The following is a 19,689-nucleotide window of genomic DNA, read 5'->3' as shown; positions in this document are numbered from 1 at the left end:
TCCTGATGTCCTTGTCTCCGACAACGGACCACAGTTCATGTCAGGCACTTTTGAGTGGTATCTTTTGGGACTGGGCATCCTCCATGCCCTAATGGCACCATTTCATCCATCCAGCAATGGGCAAGCAGAGAGAATGGTGCGCTCGGCAAAAGAGGCACTGGCGCGCCTGGACCGGGGAGACTGGCACGAGCGGGTCGCCGAATACTTGTTCCTACAACACATCACTCCTCATGAGGCCACAGGGCGGAGTCCTGCTGAACTGCTTATGGGCCGCCGCCTCAGGTCCCCGCTTGACCGGCTGCACCCAGACTTTGCCGTGGCTGAACCCCCAGGCTGTGCCAACACGCCACTCTCATTTGTTCCAGGAAACCAGGTCTTTGCCCGGAACTTTGTGGGGGACATTCCTTGGGTGCCAGCCACAGTAGTGGGAGTCACTGGACCTCGCTCATACCAGGTGGCACTCGAAGATGGACGCTTGTGGCGCCGGCACATAGACCAGCTTAGGCGCAGGGTTGGGGACTTGGACACTACCATGGTGCCCCCAACTGTGCTTGTGGCTCCGGAACAGACACTTACAGATGGTGAGGCTCCACCTACACCTCTCTCGCAAACTGCCGGCGTGGAGCCGAACCATGCCACTTCAGAGGGTCTGCCGGACTTCCCACAGACTCAGACCACTGCCGTGCCTGACATTCCGCCAACTCCACTTGCAGAGGTTCCACCCACAGCAGCGGATCCAAGGGACTTGGTTTCAACGCCACCTAGGGTCGCACCACAGCCTCAGCAAGAATTGGGTGGCCCCCGAACTTGGCTACCAGTCCCCGGCGGTCTGGCAGTTTCCAAGCACCCACCTTATTTAAAGGACTATGTTGTTGGACATGTATCACTGTTGGTCTAAGTATGTGAAATGTAACCGATATGCTTTTGTGCCTAATTGAACCATTACGTGTAGTGCTGTATATGTTGTTGTTTAGTCGTTTAGTCGTGTCCGACTCTTCGTGACCCCATGGACCAGAGCACGCCAGGCACTTCTGTCCTCCACTGCCTCCCGCAGTTTGATCAAACTCATGCTGGTAGCTTCAAGAACACCATCCAACCATCTCATTCTCTGTCGTCCCCTTCTCCTTGTGCCCTCCAACTTTCCTAACAAGTGCTGTATATAAGGAAACCATTACGATTGTAACTAACGCCTTATCTCGGTGGGGAGGGGTGTTATGTACTGAAGTTCTCACCCTGAGCCAGCAGGGGGATACTGTAGATAGTTATGCAAATGAAGGATCAAAAGTGACGTTCAGTGATTGGATAGTTTTAGAAAGTTGCTACAGTTACATTGTTCTGGAGCTCTAGATAAGCAGGCTGACTGAGCTCCTCAGTTCAGTTCAGTTCTGGCCTTTGAATAAACAATAGCTGTTTGAAGAATCGCTGTGTCGTCTGATATGTTTGCCCACAACTTAACAGTATGGATTCCGTATGCCTTCTTCTCTAACAGACTAATTTTCTCATAAGCATTGTCTAAAGTTTTTCAAAGAGCTATGGAATTCACTCCCACAATAGCCCTGCATTACAGGGAGTTTAACCGATGACCTTTGAGAACCATTCTAGCTCTACAATTCTATGATTCTCAGATGCAGCAATGGCCGCCAAACTTAATAGCTTTAAAAGATGGTTAGACAAATTAATGGAAGAACATGGACAGATCCACACCATACATTTAAAGCCCATGGCTTGCCCCAAAGAATCCTGGGAGCTGGATAGTTTCCCTATAACAGAGCTACAATTCCTTAGCAAACTACAGTTCCCAATATTTTCTGGGAAAGTCATGTGTTATTTATTTATTAGATTTATATACCATAAGATAAAACATAAGATCTCAGGGTGGTTCACAGGGAAAAAAAATACAGGATAAAAACAAGTAAATAATTAAAAACAAAACAGCAAAACACTAACCCTCCCCCCTTCCCACAGACACATTTAAAAGGCTGTAGAATATTAATCAGCCAAGAGGCCTGGTTAAAGAGGAACATTTTCCCCTGGTGCCTAAGGGTGTATAATGAAGGCTCCAGGCGAACTTCCCTGGGGATAACATTCCACAAACAGGGAGCCACTGCAGAGAAGGCCCCGTTCTTGTGTTGCCACCCTCCAGACCTCACGTGGAGGAGGCACACAAAGAAGGGCCTCAGATAATGAATGTTTTAAATGGGTATTGGATAGGGTTTAAATGTATGGCATAGATCTGCCCAGAGTCTGTCAATGGCTATGCTTTCCTTCCACTGCCAGAGGCAGCAAACCTCTGAATGGCAATTTCTGAGGTTCACAAGCAGGGAGAGAGCTGTTTCATTCTGGTCCTGCTGGCAGGCTTCCCATGCGGGCATCTGGTTGGCCACCGCAAGAAGAGGATGCTGGACTAGGTGGGCATTTGGCTTAATCCTGCATCCAGATTCTTCTTAGGTTCTTTGTACTATTTCAGACTCCATCCACTGTCTTGTCAGTTGCATCTTCTTTCCCAATTCCCCACGTCGGTGTCCTAATTTCCTTCTCACTTGAAAGCTCAGTTCTCTCTCCCCACGCCACCCCTTTTTGCTTTCCGTTCTTTTATAGAACTGATGCCTGTTTTGAGCTGCATGTTATTTTGGCGAGGAGGAGGAGGAGAAGAAGGTGTTTTGAACTGGAATGATGTGGTTGGAGACCATTCGCTGGGAGAAATCTGCCGGGTCAAAAGATGCTCGCCGCAGTGATGCGGAGATCGCACGCTTCCTTAAAATGAAAACAAGAAAAACAAGCGCTCGCAAATCTGGTTCAGACCACAATTCAATCTGTCCACAGGGGGAGTGGGGCTGGGCTGCTGACCCCACCTCTGACCTCCAAGCATTGATCAGGTCTTCTGAAGAGACCCTATGCTCAATCAATGCTCAGAGGCAGGGCAATAGAGCAAGTGCATGTGATCTTTCCTTCTTTTCCTTGTTCTGATTCTACACTGAATTTCTGTCTGAATGGTGTGTGTGTGTGTGTGAAGAATATGGCATTGGAAGAGTCAAGTGTTCCACAAAAAAACAATCTGCGTAATACTGAAAACAGTATCAGACCACTTTGCACATAATGGTGGTTTAAAGAATCATGGGAACTGTTGTTTTCAAGTGCGCTGAGAATTGTTGAGAGACCACCTCCTCCCCTACAGTTCCCAGAGTTCTGTGGGAAGAGGGATTGATTGTTAAACCACATTGGGATTGGGGTCTCCTAACAGCTGCCAGCACCCTTAACAAAGTCCTTCCCAGGATCCTTTGCAGAAAGTCATGACAGTTTAAAGTGGAAAGTGGTGGGCTCTCCTTCACTGGAGAATTTTAAACAAAGGTTGGAGGACCACACGTCCAGGTTTCTTTAGTTGCGTGTCTAGGTCCCCCAAGCCACCCCTAAATAATTCACAATACACACATAATTTTTGTTTAAGGTTTTTGGCATAATTTTGGCCACAACTTTATTAAAATACATAAATGTGAGTGGTTGCTTAGGCATTGGTTATGACTATCTGTCCCCACGCCCAGGGACAGAACTGACTTCCAGATTCAGGGAAAGCTAGTCAGGGAAAACAATATTGGGGAGAAATGAAGCTGGGCACCAGACCCTCACCTCTCCCCGCATGCTCCCATAGGCCTTGCACGGCCCAAGCCTGATGCCAGGGACTTGGACGAAAGCATGGCAAGCCCCCAGATTCCTTTAACGGAATTCCCTTGCAGCACCAGCATGTGGAGGGGTAGGCACTTACCCCTCCACCAACCAATTTTTTAACCAATGCCTAACCGCAACCTTACAAGTTGTGACGATTTGCTACGCAGTAGGCAAAAACCAAATGGCACCAGCCAATCAGCCAAATGGACAAAATTCCTACCAGGCCCCTGCCCCAAAAGCAGGCGACCCCATGACAGGCATAGCAAGGTCAACGCAATAGCCCTAGATTAGGGAGGTTGGGCGGGTGATCCGATGCACACAGCAAAAGAGCCCAGTCAGTGCTGCGTGACTTGATTTTATAACCTTTGGTCCATCCCCCTAAATGGCAACACCAAAATTTGCCCAGTAACCCAACCGCCCAATCACTGCGGATGGTCATCCATACTAACCCGCCCAGCAACAGAAGGGTGGCCTGTCAGACCCCACTGCAACACATGCTCTCTATGAAGGAGAACACGCTCTGTGATTCCTTCACCACAGGGGTTAGACTAGATGGCTTTTGGGACCCCTTTCAACTCTACAGTTACTGTATATGATTCTACGATTTTTGCCATTTGCAAATTGGTGGGCTTGTCATTTCAGCTGGGCCTGAGCCCAAACTGTCAGAACTGTTTTGGGGGGAAACCTGGGATTCCCATCAGCTAAGTCATGGGTAGGCAAACTAAGGTCCGGGGGCCAAATCCGGCCCAATCGCTTTCTAAATCCGGTCCACGGACGGTCTGGGAATCAGTGTATTTTTACATGAGTAGAATGTGTGCTTTTAAAATGCATCCCTGGGTTATTTCTGGGGCATAGGAATTCGTTCATTTGTTGTTGTTTAGTCATTTAGTCGTGTCTGACTCTTCGTGACCCCATGGGCCAGAGCACGCCAGGCACTCCTGTCTTCCGCTGCCTCCCTCAGTTTGGTCAAACTCATGCTGGTAGCTTCAAGAACACTGTCCAACCATCTCGTCCTCTGTCGTCCCCTTCTCATTGTGCCCTCCATCTTTCCCAACATCAGGGTCTTTTCCAAGGAGTCTTCTCTTCTCCTGAGGTGGCCAAAGTACTGGAGCCTCAGCTTCACGATCTGTCCTTCCAGTGAGCACTCAGGGCTGATTTCCTTCAGAATGGATAGGATTGATCTTCTTGCAGTCCATGGGACTTTCAAGAGTCTCCTCCAGCACCATAATTCAAAAGCATCAATTCTTCGGTGATCAGCCTTCTTTATGGTCCAGCTCTCACTTCCATATATCACTACTGGGGAGACCATAGCTTTAACCATGCGGACCTTTGTTGGCAAGGTGATGTCTCTGCTTTTTAAGATGCTGCCTAGGTTTATTTGTTCGTTATTTCCCCCCCCAAAAAAGTATAGTCTGGCCCCCCACAAGGTCTGAGGGACATTGGACCGGCCCCCTGCTGAAAAAGTTTGCTGACCCCTGATAAGTTCTACTAAGAGTAGAGTAGTTGAAATTACTGGACCTCAGCTTGGCACACATAGTAATTTCAATAGGTCTACTCTGAGTTTGACTAACGTTGGATAGAATCACTGGATTCGGATTCCTGCAAGGCCACACAGCTCAGGCCTGTCCACGATTTTTCAGCCTCATCATGCAAGCAGAATTGTTGTGAGGGATGGAGGGGAATAAGATGCCCTCCCCGCATTGTATCTTCCTCCAAATTCCTAGAAAGAAGAATGTGATAGAAAAGTAGTGGATGTAGGTAGGGAAATTGATGCTGACAGATTTCCCAAGATCACCCATCCGTTCTCTCATGGGGCAGGGAAATGGACATGTGTTCCTCCAGGTCGTAGGTCAACATTTTCTTTCTTCTGTTCCACAGCAGCAGGTTTCCAAGGCTGTGAAAATCTCACCTCAGCTTGTTACGCAGATTTGCATGACAGTTAGCAAAGGAAAAGTACAAAGCGTATTCTTGCCTCCCCTCTCTCCTAACCATATTTCTTGCCTTTTTATGGCAGGGTGTTGGCCTTGTTTATTGTTCTCTTATGGAAATAGCTTGGTCTGTCTCTTTGCCTCCTTTCCTCTTTTTATGTATTTGTAATTCAACAGATCTGAGCATAAAGCAGATCTGAGTATTTCCCATGTAGCTATTTGACTCACATAATGTGCTTTGTGAAATCTGCTTGCCATTACCGTTTGATGCAGGGTTCACATCCAGTTTCGGCAGAAGCGCACGGGATCATTATCGGCTCAGCACCCAGTTAATTATGCCCCTCATCAGGCATATGTCTTTGACCACAGTTGTGGCCGGACAGATTAGCAACTGGGAAAATCTTAAATTACACATGCACAAAGGTACAAGCTCGTAGCTGCAAATGCAGTTCATCCAGCATAAGGCGGGTGTATATCTCTATATAGATATAAAATATATTAAAGCAGAGTTCTGCATGTACAGTGGTACCTCGGGTTACGAACTTAATTCCTTCTGGAGGTCCGTTCTTAACCTGAAACTGTTCTTAACCTGAGGTACCACTTTAGCTAATGGGGCCTCCCGCTGCCACTGTACTGCCACTGCACGATTTCTGTTCTCATCCTGAAGCAAAGTTCTTAACCCGAGGTACTATTTCTGGGTTAGCGGAGTCTGTAACCTGAAGCGTCTGTAACCCGAGGTACCGCTGTACCTCTAGTTTTGCAAATGGAATAACTGGTGCAAAAATCTGGAAGCATTTTTAAAAAATACCCTTTAGACCCACCTTAGCTGTTGCAGTGCAAGATTAGTTGTAACACCGTCCTGCATGATATAAAGTGTGCTGAGTTAGGGACTTCCCCTCGGTGAGTAGGGACTTTCTTTGCATGTAAACAGAGGCTAGGACTTGCTGATCAGAAGGTCGGTGGTTCGAATCCCCGCGATGGGGTGAGCTCCCGTTGCTCGGTCCCAGCTCCTGCCAACCTAGCAGTTCGAAAGCATGTCAAAGTGCAAGTAGATAAATAGGTACCACTCCGGCGGGAAGGTAAACGGCGTTTCTGTGCACTGCTCTGGTTCGCCAGAAGTGGCTTAGTCATGCTGGCCACATGACCCCGAAGCTGTACACCGGCTCCCTTGGCCAATAAAGCCAGATGAGCGCTGCAACCCCAGAGTCGGCCACGACTGGACCTAATGGTCAGGGGTCCCTTTACCTTTACACGCTTTGGCAGATTGAGCAGACGAGATCAAAACTGGGTCCCACAGACAAGAAGGCGGTTACTGCATGTGCTGAAGAGGGAAGTGAGGGGCACATGGGGTTTGTCAACTTGGGAAGGCAGCCCGAGTAGGAGAAGTAAAAACCTGATCCTAAAGCTCTGCTGCTTTGTGGGATATCTTCAGAAGAAGAAAAGGCTAGAGAGTAAACCCCACACAAATCGAGAGTGGAGGCCCCAAGGCAGTTGGATGGTGCCTTGTACGCCTCCTTCAGGAAACTCCTGCAGCCAAGCTGGTGCCAAATGTATTGCTCTGCTTTCCTTTGGACCGCATCAGCAAGGCCAAGAGACGGGTTTCACAGGGCAGCTGTTCACCAGCTCCATCTGGTACGCAGGCTGAGAGCCTATCTGCCTGCAGACTGTCTCACCAGAGTGGTACATGCTCTGGTTATCTCCCGCTTGGACTACTGCAATGCACTCTACGTGGGGCTACCTTTGAAGGTGACTCGGAAACTACAACTAATCCAGAATGCGGCGGCTAGACTGATGACTGGGGGCGGCCGCCGAGACCATATAACACCGGTCTTGAAGGACCTACATTGGCTCCCAGTACGTTTCCGAGCACAATTCAAAGTGTTGGTGCTGACCTTTAAAGCCCTAAACGGCCTCGGTCCAGTATACCTGAAGGAGCGTCTCCACCCCCATCATTCTGCCCGGACGCTGAGGTCCAGCGCCGAGGGCCTTCTGGCGGTTCCCTCATTGCGAGAAGCAAAGCTACAGGGAACCAGGCAGAGGGCCTTCTCGGTAGTGGCGCCCGCCCTGTGGAACGCCCTTCCAGCAGATGTCAAAATGATAACCAACTACCTGACATTCAGAAGACATCTTAAGGCAGTCCTGTTCAGGGAAGTTTTTAACGTGTGATATTTTACTGTATTTGTGGTTTTTATGGAAGCCGCCCAGAGTGGCTGGGGAGGCCCAGCCAGATGGGCGGGGTATAAATAATAAATTATTATTATTATTATTATTATCTGGGCAGCCCAGGACCTCCAGACACACTGCCCAGGCTTGTAAAGAGGTCACTTTGGTGCTGCTACCTCAACAGTTTGACTTCACCCCTACAGGTGTGCTCCATTGTCTCTTGAGACAGATGGATGACTTTGTTAGGGATTGTAGGGAATGACTTGCCGAGGAAACTGAATAACATTTTCATGTATGCGACAACGGCGGCAAGAGTCTTAATTGCACAAAGATGGAAGAACGAAGAAATCCCGACCAAAGAACTGTGGCAAGAGAAACTGATGGACTATGCGGAATTGGCGAAATTGATACACAAACTGCGCAATAAGGACAACTGTGACTTTAAAGAAGAATGGGAACCTTTTGAAAAGTACAGTGGTACCTCAGGTTACATACGCTTCAGGTTACAGACTCCGCTAACCCAGAAATAGTACCTCAGGTTGAGAACTTTGCTTCAGGAGGAGGACAGAAATCGTGCTCTGGCGGCGTGGCGGCAGCGGGAGGCCCCATTAGCTAAAGTGGTGCTTCATGTTAAGAACAGTTTCAGGTTAAGAACGGACCTCCGGAACGAATTAAGTACTTAACCCGAGGTACCACTGTACTTAAAGGAACAACAAACTGAATTGGACTCCTTGGCAGGTTTTGAATAAACCTAAACAAATTTATTATTGGTAACATATAGATAGATAAATTAAGGATCTTTACAATTTTATAATATGCAGAGATTAACATGTGCTGAAAAACCAGAGAGAGGAGCTGAGGGAAGTCTGGGGGTGGGAGGGTGGGTTTCTGGTTGGGGGGGGAGGGAAAAATAGGGGAAAAATGAGGATGATATGTTTTTGATAAACTGTTGAAATTCTTAATAATTTTTTTTAAAAAAGAGAGACAGACGGATGACAATACCAATTGATTGTAGAGTTGCAAGGGTTTCCGAGAGTCATGTTGTCCAACCCTTGAAATGCAGGAATCTCAGCTAAAGCAGATGGCCATCCAGACTCTGCATAACAACCTCCAACTCTCTCTTTCTGACCTCATAATTCTTCCCAGTCCTCACTCCTCACTGATCCTGCTTTAGCCGCTCATTGAGCATTCCTCCTCTCCATCACATTCTGCCTTTGAACCCTGGCAATGTCTTTGGCTGGCCTGGATGGAGAATAGAGAGAAGCGTCTTTGTGTCTACAGAAAGGTGACTTCCATATCTGTTGCTTCACCTGCTTCCACTGCTGGCCCTGCCCTGTCATGTGACCCCCAGGAGTTGCCATGGGGCTGACCAAGCTCCTCCATCACTGTCTTAGGTGAAGAAACAGCTTGACACCCTTTCTCCATTTCAACTGATTTTAACAGCGGCCATTTTCAAGGAGAGGCTTGTTAACACGTAGGGCAACGGGGCCTTCTAAGCACACCCGGAAATCTGTTTATATCCTCGGTGTCAATCACCTGGCGTCACCTTTGCCCTGTGTGACAGGAGAGGTGTCTCAGCTCAGTGAGGAGGCCCATGTACAAATAGGAGATAATTCACTCAGCGCAAGCTGTAAACAACAGATATCAAAATGGACAAAAGAAAGATCCTTGAGTCAACAGCCCTGGTGCAGTTTCTTGTCAACACTTCAGTTTTTGCTAAGTTAAAAATAGCTTTTGAGCACCCGAGATTCCAGTGAAACATCAAGGAAAACTTTCTGTCTGTGAGAGCTGTTCAGCAGTTGAACGGGAGGTTGTGGATCCTTCTTCCTTGGAGGATTTTGAGCAGAGGTTGGGTGGCCATCTGTTGTGGATGCTTTAATTGACATTCTTGCATTGCAGGGGGTTGAACGAGATGACCCTGTGTTTCTATACTGGCCTCGGTCCAGTATACCTGAAGGAGCGTCTCCACCCCCATCGTTCTGCCCGGACACTGAGGTCCAGCACTGAGGGCCTTCTGGCGGTTCCCTCACTGCAAGAAGCCAAGTTACAGGGAACCAGGCAGAGGGCCTTCTCGGTAGTGGCACCCGCCCTGTGGAACGCCCTCCCACCAGATGTCAAAGAGAAAAATAACTACCAAACTTTTAGAAGACATCTGAAGGCAGCCCTGTTTAGGGAAGCTTTTAGGTTATTGTATTTTAGTGTTTTGTTGGAAGCCGCCAGATGGACGGGGTATAAATTATTATTATTATTATTATTATTATTATTATTATTATTATTATTATTATTATTTCTATATACCATCTCTGCCAGCCACTTAATCTTTTCCCCTCATTTCCGCATCAGTTTGCATTAAAAAAAACTACAACTAATGAGTACTCACCAGCATTTTAGTATGAATTTCTAAAACACAGGTTTGTATACGATTTTGCCTTGTATCCACAGATTTGCAAAGCAATATTTCCTAATAAAACTCACTTTCGTACGCTGCTTTCATGAATACATAAATTTATATGCACAAGTTACCCTAGTATGTGCATTTTGCAAAATTCAGAGAAGTGTGACTCGCTTTGGAAAGTGCAAATCAGGTAGATTCACCTGAAATGGACAGAAAACTGGAGAGAATTGTGCAGCTGAAATACTGAACAGGGAGAATGCCACACTGCAACTTTCTGTTGCAGGTTGCACTTGCAACAATAACACGATTCATGTGGAGCCTTTTATAACAAGACATTTTCGCTCAATAAACGATGCATTTTTTCCTATTTCACATTTAAGTGTGAAACATACTGAAGACTAAATGATGAGAAAACATTTTAAAAAAGAAAAAGAGGGCAGGGGTTCAGGTTCTCAGTAGTTGGCTTGTTTCCCTCATCTTTTAACTAAAATACAACCATGACAAGGTGTCACTCCAGCGAAAATATGAGCATATGTATGAAATTGATTTAGTATGTGCTGGAGGGACATTAATCCAACTTCAGATTTTCACTGTGCAGACATAACCCAATAAATTTCAGCCACTTTCTAATATTAGAGTTGTTGTCACACAATAGATACCTCACACGCCCACACACACACCCCAATGTAAAAAGTGTGCTACTGGTGAAGAGGTGCTATTCATATCTATACCTCAAGACCAGCAATTTTTTGGAAATAATTAGACAAACATATTTCAGACAATAAGGAAAATTTTCGAAATCCATGTTAGGGAGATGGTTTGACAAAGCCAACCAAAGACGACAACAACAACAACAACAACAACAACAACAACAACAACGGCAACAACAACTTATTTTATTTATACCCTGTACATCTGACTGGGTTTCCCTGGTCACTCTGGGTGGCTTATAGCACATATGTTGTTGTTGTTGTTTAGTCGTGTCCAACTCTTCGTGACCCCATGAACCAGAGCACACCAGGCACTCCTGTCTTCCATTGCCTCCTGCAGTTTGGTTAAACTCATGTTGGCAGCTTTGAGAACACTGTCCGACCATCTCATCCTCTGTCATCTCCTTCTCCTTGTGCCCTCCATCTTTCCCAACATCAGGGTCTTTTCCAGGGAGTCTTCTCTTCTCCTGAGGTGGCCAAAGTATTGGAGCCTCAGCTTCAGGATCTGTCCTTCCAGTGAGCACTCAGGGTTGATTTCCTGAAGAATGGATAGGTTTGATCTTCTTGCAGTCCTCCATGGGACTCTCAAGAGTCTCCTCCAGCACCATAATTCAAAAGCATACAGCATATATAAAACATATTAAACTTCACACATTAAAAAACATCCCAATACAGTGCTGCCTTCAGATGTCTTCTAAAAGTTATGTAGTTCTTTATCTCCTTGACATCTGAAGGGAGGGTGTTCCACAATGTACAGTGGTACCTCAGGTTACAGACGCTTCAGGTTACAGACTCCACTAACCCAGAAGTAGTACCTCGGGTTAAGAACTTTACCTCAGGATGAGAACAGAAATTGTGCGGTGGTGGCAGGAGGCCCCATTAGCTAAAGTGGTACCTCAGGCTAAGAACAGTTTCAGGTTAAGAACGGACCTCCAGAACGAATTAAGTCCTTAACCCGAGGTACCAATGTACTGCTATCCCAGCCGGCCCCTGCCATCCCTTCAGGGGAATAACACCCAAGTATTCAGAGGCCTGGAACTCTTTGAAATAAGAATCTGGATTCACGCTATGCTTATTAGATGAACAGGTTTTTTTTTTAGATTTCCTTCCTTGCTCATAGCTACATACAGGCAGCCATTCTTCCCTTCAGAATTCCAATTTCTTCTGTCTGCCTCCTGCAAGTCATGCAATGAACTGGTCTAGGAACAGCCCAGGTTATTCTGGAACCCTGGAATTGATCTGCCATAACCATTACAACACTTCCCCCCCTTTTCTTTTTTAATATAATTTCTATTACATTTTCTGTTTTACAATTTAAAGCACTCATTTTTACATCTTTAAAATATCAATGACTTCCCTTCTTCTCTTTCCATGGTTCATTTTACATATCTTAAATCCCTGCATATTTTACAGAAACTATACCATTCAGTATTCCATTATTGCATCCATCAAAACTTATTCACACTGTTGAATTTATCTTAATGCTGCAAGCATTTTCAGCTGTACACAGTTATTTCCCATATATTCGATAAACGCTTTCCAATCTTCTTTAAACGTATGTTCTTCTTGTTCTCTTATTCTATATGTTAAGTCTGCAAGCTGCACATATTCTGTCAGCTTAAGTTGCCATTTTTCTTTGGTTGAGACCTCACTTGTTTTTCATTTTTGGGCTAACAAAACACAGGCCGCAGTAATAATAATAATAATAATAATAATAATAATAATAATAATATATTTATACCCCGCCCATCTGGCTGGGTTTCCCCAGCCACTCTGGGCGGCTTCCAACCGAATACTAAAAATCAGTCTGGATTGTCCCCAACAGAAAGGACTCTGGGTTTTTGGGAAAGTACTTTTAAACCTTTTTTTCCAATTCATTATGGATCATTTCTAAATACCCTTTTACAAGTCCACCACATATGAAATAAACACTCCCTCAACCTCTTTGCATCTCCAGCACATATCAGATTCAATCTTATACATCTTAGCAAGCCTACTTGGAGTTAAATACCATCTATAAATCATTTTCAAGTAAGTTCTCCTTTAAAGAATAACATGTTGTCACGCTTTTTTTTCTGGGCTCATCTCTCAGCTGGAATATGCTGACCCAACAGACATAATGTGCACCCCAGAATCATATTCAATTCATGTTCCTCCGCAATTAGCAGTGCAACCCCAATGCATGTCTTTTTCAGGTTCTCTTAGAATCAGAGAATCAGAGAATTGTAGAGTTGGAAAAGACCCTGAGGATCATCTAGTCCAACTCCCTGCAATGCAGGAATCTCACTATGCAGTTTCCTCATCCAATTTGAAACCATACTGGACCCTGCTTAGCTTTGCAAATGTGCAAACAGTTGCATGACTGCACCACTAGGAGATTAAGTGTAGGATTACCATACAGTCAGAGTCTGCAATCCTGTGTACACATTGCTGATTACAGTGGGAATTGCTACTAAGACAAACCTAGACAGCATCTTAAAAAGCAGAGAGATCACCTTGCCAACAAAGGTCCGTATAGTTAAAGATATGGTTTTCCCAGTAGTGATGTATGGAAGTGAGAGCTGGACCATCAAGAAGGCTGATCACCAAAGAATTGATGCTTTTGAATTCTGGTGCTGGAGGAGACTCTTGAGAGTCCCATGGACTCCCATCAAACCTATCCATTCTGAAGGAAGTCAGCCCTGAGTGCTCACTGGAAGGACAGATCGTGAAGCTGAGGCTCCAAGACTTTGGCCACCTCATGAGAAGAGAAGACTCCCTGGAAAAGACCCTGATGTTGGGAAAGATGGAGGGCACAAGGAGAAGGGGACGACAGAGGATGAGATGGTTGGATAGTGTTCTCGAAGCTACCAGCATGAGTTTGACCAAACTCCTGGAGGCAGTGGAAGACAGGAGTGCCTGGTGTGCTCTGGTCCATGGGGTCACAAAGAGTCAGACAAGACTAAACGACTAAACAACAACAAAAAATGCACAGGATTGCACCATCAGTCAATGTGGGAAAAGTTCCTTCCAGGTAGAATGTTTGAAAACACAATGATCTAATTGATGAGGGCTTTGATTTCTGACTTTATAGCCCAGTGTTTGGTTTGGTCTACTTGAGAGATCACACCAAAGCTGATGGGCCATTGGGAAGTGTGGATGAGAATGCAAGCCAAGATCGTAGCACACAGTTAAGGCAACCGGAGAGGGGAAGAGTTTTGCTTCTGGCATTTGGACATAGCAAAATTATAAATGAATAGATGGGCCAAGGAGGACTATAGCTATTAAGCACTGATTGCTATAAACTGCGTGAACAATTTTACATTTTGCAGTGGTCAGCAGTGCTGAGTGAAAGGGGCAGTGCAGCTCTTTGCTTACACGTTATTACTGTTACTGTTGTTGTTAGTGAAAAATCAAATCAAGGATGATGCACAGCTACATAAATATAGCTCAATGTTTAATGCATACAGATTTCCAGGGGCTCACGCACGGCCCGTGTTTCCTTTTAGAAATGAGGCACAGCAGAGACTGTGGCGTGTTTATAATATATAGTTTATTTATACATATATGCAACCTGAGCCTAAGGTGGAGGGGTTCACAGCATCACTACCCCAAAAATTGCTTCTCCCATAGGCCTTGGTTTCAAACGGTCATCACTCATCGTGCCCTGATCCTCTCCCCAGCTTGCTGCCTTTAACAGCCTGCAACCTTTATTCCTCTAGGTTACGTCACAATCAACTCTCAACTCTGAACTCTGGCTTTAGCTTGTTTCACTATCTTAGAACTAGAGGAGGGGTCCAACCCATTTCCCGTCCAACAAAGAACCCATTTCCTTGGTTTCTTTAATGGGCTCATTACCTTTCCTTTGTTTTCTTAATGGCTCATCTCCCAGGCGATTACCTCCTGAGGAAGCTGGCCAGGCTTATATTCCAGCCCTTGCTGGATCCAGGGGTTCAGGAGGCTTGATTAAATTCTAGCACTTACTGGGGTCTAGGAATTTAGAAGTGTCTAGTGTCCACAAACTCATAACAGTATGTTTCCGTCTATACACATGTACTGATACAAATATACTGATGGAAATACAGTGGTACCTCAGGTTACACACAGTTCAGGTTACATACGCTTCAGGTTACAGACTCCGCTAACCCAGAAATAGTACTTCGGGTTAAGAACTTTGCTTCAGGATGAGAACAGAAATCGTGCTCCAGCGGTGCAGCAGCAGCAGGAGGCCCCATTAACTAAAGTGGTGCTTCAGGTTAAGAACAGTTTCAGGTTAAGAACAGACCTCCTGAACGAATTAAGTACTTAACCCAAGGTACCACTGTATAGAAATAATTCTTACTTGGGTGAAGTTGGACTTGTTTGAACCATTAGGCATCACTTTGCACATACAGTCAACCTCACCTGACATGTTTTTGCCCAATTCCCTGGTTAGGTGATAACTATGAGTAAATGAAGGTTCGTTCCCATATTACTGTCACTGACTCCCAGTGGGAACCTTGGTGTCAGAAGTAACCACGTCAATTACCTGACCCATGCAGTTCCTTTCTACAGATCGCACCCCAGCAGTGTAGGACCCAGCCATGTGGAAACAGCTGCTGTGACACTTCAGTTATATATGAACAGGCATTATGGCCTGTCCCCCTCTGACTGCACATGATAAGGGCATAAGAATTGCCTTGTTGGATTAGACCAAGGACCCATTTACTCCAGCGTTTTCTCTCTAACAGTGGCCAGGCAAATATCCAGCATGTACGCTGATGTACCCAGGGACTCTGGCAGCTGAATTCCTTTTAATGGGAAGATCAGCACACACAAAAATAATAATTGCGAGGCTGGGTTTTTGCTAAGCTTTCCTCTTGAATGCTGAAAATGAAATCTGCTGTCAAAAAGTGGGCTTGCTTGGAACCAGAAAGCAAATGTCTGAATTGTCAGCTCTCCAAAAGACGTGGATTTTCTTGCTGGAATGCCATTGCAAGTCTGTGATGCAGTACTTATGCACTAGAATGGTCCGCTTTGATTTCTTCTTGTTGTCTTTGGGGTCTAATGCATGCCCGGCAAAGGAGTGCCTGTATCCAGGTGTGACTGGAGGATGCTGTTTCTGAGGCAAGGAAGAAGGGCTACCCCTATGCTATCCATATAATCAGTTATCAGTAATCAATATATTCATATATGCTAACACATAATCAGGGCTTACAGTATTTTATAATCCATTTTGAATCAAAGGGAAGCTGTGCCTTAGCTAACTGCATATTGCTTGAAACAGCAAAATTAGGAGCCGACCTTTCCCCTACAAACATCTGTGTACCCTGGACAAGGGGAAGACGTGAATCAGAGATACTGGTACAAAATCCCCTCAGATACAGGCTAAATTAATCCACAGAACAGGAAGAGCAAAACCACAAAATCTCCAAACTCCCTGTCCTGTCATAACTAGGGGAGAGGTTAGACAGAGCGTCACTGCAAGCAACGGAAAGCAGAACTAGAACTCTGTGCTTGACCAGTGCTTGACCAGGAGCTGGTAGCGTGACAAGAAGCTTGCTAATTGGCTAATTTCCGCTGACAATATCGTGAATCCCTCATGGTTGTCTCATGATCTATGATTTGCTGTGATCTGCTCAGGTATAAAGACCTCTGGATTTCTGTCAATCAGGGTCCCAGTTCCTTTTGGAAGAGATTCCAAACTGGGTCCTTATTGCCTGGCAATAAACCTCACCTTCTTATTTTCCATTACTGCGTCTGCCTGATCCTTTTATAGCCAAGCGAGTACTGGCTTACGTTCACGTGCTTCATTTCTTCCTTCTGAATCATTTCTGGAGGCAAGAAGAAATCTCCAGGTTCTGCTCCTACAAATGGGATGTGGTTTTTCCCCCGTTTAGCAGATTATGCATATGTATGTTTGCAATACACACACATAGACATTTCTCCTGCAGTAAAGAGATACGTAGATTTGCTGACATTTTGGGTTGCTCTTAGCCAATATCTTCTGCAGAGACAGCTTCATCTCCCCATCTAATATAAAACTGTCAGACTGTCTGTTACTCCAGGAAAACCATTTATTTTTCCTACTTGTGCAGGGCTAAATCATGCTTTGCAAAACAGCACTTTAAGATCCAACATCCCTCCCTGACTCCCCTAGTTTTTTTTACATTCACAATTCCCACACTGGTGTAATTGAAATTGTGTGTGTGTGTGTAATATTCTGCTCATCTGGGAACAATTTTTTCAGCCATCGGCCATCGCTGATGACCTCTGGTTCCCTTCGGAGGCTTGTAGACAAAGGTAGGTTAGAAGATAAAGTTTCTCATTTGCCATTGCATTCAGCACAATATACCTTATGCTGCTGGCATAGAAAAATGTTTTTTTTTAAAAAAAAAAGAAAAGAAGAAAAGAAAAGAAGAAAAGAAAAGAATCCTAGCAGGATGGGGGAGGGGTGGAGAGAGCAAAAAAGAAATCTGATTTATATCAGAATCGATTAAGTCTGCTGTAATTCTCATTCTCTGATGATAGACTTTTATCTCAGAATGAGTTTTCCTGAAATGCTTATATATATATATATATATATATATATATATATATATATATATATGTCTAAGAGCTTTTAATAAGTCAAACCTCAAAATTTCTGCCTTTATTCTTTTGACTTTTAAAACAGGATGGCGAGCGACAGCAGCGAGAGGAGGGAACGGGAGAGATGAAAAAGGATTCCTATCAAAGCGATTACTTGGCACAAGCATTGCGGTGAAAACAACAGCTTCCGTTCCTCCGTCTCTGCCATTCTAGATTCCTGCTATTTTTTTTTTTGCCGCCCTTTGCATTTGCAAATGTAGGTCACCTTTTCAAAGGTGGGCCTGGGCTTTCATTTCTGAGGCAGAAGTGCTACTTAGACTGGCTTTTGTGGGCAGAATAAGGCATTTCCATTATTTTCTGGAACACAAAGGAATGCGGTTTTTTAAATAAAAAACTTCCTCTCTTCTGCAGCCTCCTGATTCTGCTGCGCTAACCCTTAGCAGTGGGGAATGTCAGGGACCAGGAGTCAACTTCTGTTCAGGTGATGGTGCTGAGAACTCTGAACCAGAAGGCCAGCAGCCTAAGACAAAAGTCCCTGCTTCCCACAAGCCTGGGGTGTGTGTGGTCCATGTCCCTCTGGCCACAGGTTACGGCGTTGCCACCCTTGGACTCTGAAGGCTTCACTGAATCATGGAATAATAGAATTGTAGAGTTGGAAAAGACCCGAGGGTCATCTAGTCCAACCTCCTGCAACGTTAGAATCTCAGCTAAAGCACCCATGACAGATGGCCATCCAACCTCTGCTTAAAAACCTCTAAGGAAGGAGAGTCCACAATCTTCCAAGGGGATCTGTTCTACTGAAGAACAGCTCTTACTGTCAGAAAGTTCTTCCTAATGTTGAGTCAGAATCTCCTTCCTTGTAACTTGAAGCCATTGGTTCGAGTCCTACCCTGCAGAGCAGCGGAAACCTATATTGTTCCCTCTTCCATGTGACAGCCCTTGAGATATTTGAAGATGGCTATCCAATCTCCTCTCGGTCTCCTCTTTTCCAGGCTAAACATACCCAACTCCTTCAACCACTCCTCATAAGGTTGGTTTCCAGGCCTTTGATCATCTTGGTTGCCCTCCTCTGCACATGTTCCAGGGACAGCAGAAACTCCTCCCGTCTGCCACAGTAGAAGAGTACTTTTATCAAAGCAGCAGTTTCCATGATGGGCAGGATCGTCAACAATTAGGAGGCAGCTGTTGCTGCTACCATAGGTGACCAAGTTTCATAAGAACATAAGAAGAGCCTACCGAAACAGGTCAAGGGACCTTCTAAATCAGCAAGCAGGATTTGAACACAAGAGCACTCAGCCTTCCTATGGCCTCCAGAAGCTGGTATTCAGCTGGTATTCAGAGGCAGTGGATACCCCTCACGGGTAGTAGTCCTCTCCTCCACGAATTTCTCTATTTTAAAGCCATCCACGTTGGTGGACATCAATGCCTCCTGTGGACATGAGCTCCTTAGTTGAATTATTCACTGTGTAGGCCACATTCATACCATACATTAAAAACATTATGATACCACTTTAAAAAGTCATGGCTTCCGACAAAGAATTATGGGAGCTGGATTAGATGAGGCTAATACCTTCTATAGATTGTCGTGCAGAACACCACAAGGATCCTTGGAGCGTGGTAGAGTGATGGAGCTTGCTCTCCTCTGTCCTCCCTCTAGCTTTTGATTTCCCAGTTACGATACAAGCGGCTATAATCTGTCTCTGTAGGACCTCGCAAATTAGCAGTCATTCTGCATCTCGTCTGAGCAAAGCCCAAGTACCTTGGCTCCCTGTCCTCCTTTGGAGAGTTCCAGCACAAACAACTAAAAGTGATCGGGGATTTTCTGCCCTCTCGCTGAACTCCATTAATTCAAGGCAGGCCCAGGAGTTGCGTTGTAGGGGCACTGCCAAACATGAAATGACTAATTAGCTCATGACATTTATTATTAGGAAGCCTTATCCTTCAAGTGTCCTGATTTCCCCTGGACATCTCCAGAATTACAGAAACCATCCCATGATTCTGCACTTGTAGTGGTGCGGTGCTCTCGCAAGTCAGCTGGTTCCCGTGAAGGCGCAGCAGCAAAACGCACAGGGACAGTGAAGGCTGCTCCATAAAGGCAAATGAAGCAATGCCTCACCAACCAAAGTCTGCCTTCGGCCAGCTCCCACCTGACTGATTGCCTTCTTACTTGCAGTCAGATCAGGGGGTGAAAGTGCCTGTCAGCTCCTTATTTTCCTTGAAGAACCTAGAAGGGAAGAGGATGAGGACAAAGCTAGAGTCGGCAGGCCCTGACTGTCATTGG

This window comes from Podarcis muralis, chromosome 8 (genome assembly GCF_964188315.1).
Source record: "Podarcis muralis chromosome 8, rPodMur119.hap1.1, whole genome shotgun sequence".
Lineage (NCBI taxonomy): Eukaryota > Metazoa > Chordata > Lepidosauria > Squamata > Lacertidae > Podarcis > Podarcis muralis.
The sequence above is the reverse complement of the archived record's forward strand: the minus strand, read 5'-3'. Positions refer to the sequence as shown.